Source organism: Ostrea edulis, chromosome 1, assembly GCF_947568905.1.
Source record: "Ostrea edulis chromosome 1, xbOstEdul1.1, whole genome shotgun sequence".
NCBI classification, from domain to species: Eukaryota; Metazoa; Mollusca; class Bivalvia; order Ostreida; family Ostreidae; genus Ostrea; species Ostrea edulis.
In genome coordinates, this window is record NC_079164.1 from 70267698 (window position 1) to 70270957 (window position 3260).

A 3260-nucleotide genomic window follows, 5' to 3' on the forward strand; every position below is an offset into this window, starting at 1 on the left:
AAACAAATCTTACGTATAAAACTCGTCTAGGCCAACCAAGGAAATTGTCAAGGAAAAGGGCTAACCTGGTGCCCTGATCTTCCCATAATGTTCCGCAAACTTCATTTGCGGAGCATTATGGGAAGGCCAGGGCACCAGGCTAGGAGAAGGGCGACCTAAGAAAATATTAAATCCTCCCTCCCAAATGGTACAAAATTACCATTTTTTAAATGTTAAACGAAAGGGGGTAGGGGTTAAAAGTCAATTAGGCACCTGCTAAATTCAGCACCTGAGATGCTGTTCAAAGAAAAAGTGAATTCAGCACTATAACTCGGCACCTAGCCGTAGGCCTATAGTGAATTCGGCATCAGAATCTGATCAACTCGGCACTTGTTTTGGTTGACTTGGCACCTGTTTTGATATATGATATGTATTTTTCTCTAAACATAATATGATAAGTGACTGTTATCTTAGGTTTACTAGATCTACAAGAACTCCAGATCATATGTTTATACATTGTATTAATATCATCGAAACTTATTGTAATAACAAATAAGGAAGTTGCTTTAATTGTTGACTTTCGTATTTAGTGTTTAACTCTATTATTCATTCTTGCTTAAAATGCAAACTTTCAAAATTATGCATTGGAACCAAGTTTTACAATCTTATTAAAGGTACGTACAGTCAAAGCAAATCTTGAGTTAATTTTTTTTTTTTAATCTCATACTGAATACTTTGACATTAAACTCGGTGTACAACAGGGTGATGATCTAAGTCCCAAGTTATTCATCTGACAATGACTTGCAAAATTTACAATATTTATCAATGACTTGCCGTAATACATTGAAGATATACTCCTAATCCTATTATACTGAATGATAAGGTAGTATGCTCCTAATGTTATCCCAAACAGCAACAGGTCTTCAGTCTAAATTAGGTAAGCTACAGTGCTGCAATGATTGGTGTCTGCAAGTGAATATAGCTAAAACCAAAGTTCTCATATTTAAGAAAGCAGATCGTTTTATTAAAATAAATATATTTTACCATGCTTTAGAATGTGTGTTTTTTGTATGCTCAGAAAGACCTGTATAAAAGAGCATTGAAAGAATTTTTTAAGGTACAGAAAGAATTGTTGTCATTACAACCAAGTTTTAAAGCATCTCTTTATGTATTTGATCATACCATAAAACCTATTTTACTTTATTAAAGTGTCAGAATTTCCACATGAAATTCTGCAGAAATATTTTAGGGTTGCATAGAAAGAGTGTACCTTATTTCTCCACACTATCTGAACTTGGTCATCGTCGCAAACCAAAATCGACGAGAAGCACTTGTGAATAAACGACATGCTTCCTCCCCAGTTTGATATCATAAAATGATATTTTTAATTATGCACATAGATTAGAAAACCTAGACACTTCATTTCCTATGGCATGTCAAACGTTGCAATATTTGATCTTTTCCATTTGTATTGTATAATTTTCCATTTGTATTCTATATTTTCCATTTGCATTGTATAATTTCCATTTGTATTCTATATTTTCCATTTGTATTGTATAATTTTCCATTTGTATTCTATATTTTCCATTTGCTTATTGTTTATTTTGATTTGTTACGAAGGATTTCATTAGTTAACGTCATTGATGCACCACATCTGTAGACGTGCTTAGCACACATGACCGTAGAAATCACGGTTCTCTATCGTGCCAACTGCTGTGCAGCGATACGGAATATCTGTTTTTAAGTTCACTACGGAAAGACCCGTGATTCTCACTTTTAAATGCCGAGTGTTTGGCAAAGGAGCAATCACTGTCTTTGTTTATGTCAAAGGTTTGATGCGGCAATGACAGTAACGGTTCTCGACCTCACGACCTCTCGCCCACAAACCAAGCGATATATTACTGAGCTACCGCGATCAGGTCCATGCAGGACTAGTTATTTTTGAAAATACGTAGCTAGCTCTAGTAATGGCGACCCCCCCCCCCCTCCGATCATTTAAAAAAAAAAAAGAAGAACTGTTCAGAAAACCATGCACATTTTTATTTAGTCAGAATTCAGTAGATTCGGGGGACTTAATTCGGCCCTTGGATCCCCACCAATTGTTAACATCGAGTTTGGTTTGTTACAACTATTCAATGGATTAATCTAAGTTATCGTTTATCAAATTTGGTAATGCGCGAGATGTTGAAGAGGTAAAGTTCAGGAGCCACGTTTCGCAGGAATGTACCGTATTTGCTAAGTGTAATGGCGTAACCCCACCCCCACCCCCAATTAATTGATCGCTTTTATGCGTCTAATATGATGAGCATATTCAAACTAGTCTCCTATTTAACCACTGGCTGATCTAGATAATTTTGAACTAAAGGATGCAGTAAACTGCTGGATGGCTGGGGATTGTCTTAAGATTCCTAGTGAGTCCAAGTGCAAAGCCTTGGTGGGGGGGGGGGGGGGGTGCAGGGGGAGGGCGGATTTAAGAGGGGGCGCAGTCGGCGCCCCCCCCCCCCCCTCCATTTTCAAATTTAAGGTAAATCTTGGCATCTTGTTTAGAAAAATGTATTAAACGATAAAAGAAGCAATAAATTCTTCCATTTCCGGAGAAATAAATGACAAAATCTTTTGATTTCTTGAATTACTTTATTGAGAAAACTTAATTTTTCCAGAAACCCTTAAAATTTGCGTCATTTTACTAACACTTTATTAAAAATGACATATTTCAAGCCCTGGCTTCGCCCTCTGGACCCCTACCAGGGCTTCGCCCTGGACCCACTGGGGCCGCCTGAAGGCGGCCCCCAGACCCCCTGCCTCAAAGTGGCGCCCCCGTAACCGCAATTCCTGGATTCGCCCCTGAAAGTCCCCTGGAACAAGTGCGTTCTGACAAAATAAAACGTACATGCATGCTTCTATATATAAAATATATTTGTGAAGGGAAGGGGGGGGGGGTCTCCCGGCGCAAGATTCCTCATTGCTAGCTACATGTATGTTCAACTAGTCCTTATATGGAACCGATCGCGGTAGTTCAGTGATATACCCTTTGGTTCGTAATCGTGATGTCGCATGTTCGAGTTCTACTCGTGTCATGGCTGCATCAAACCAGTTAATACTTTCCCATACGCATTGCTATCTAAAAGTGAGAATCACAGATCTTTCGGATAATGTGACCTTAAAAGCAGACATCCCGTGTTGGGACAGGCGTTGACACGTTAAAGAACCCCCACTGTTACGCCACTGTGCGCGTCCATGTAGCATAGTAAGTCTATTTGTGGTACGTCACCTGCAGCTGG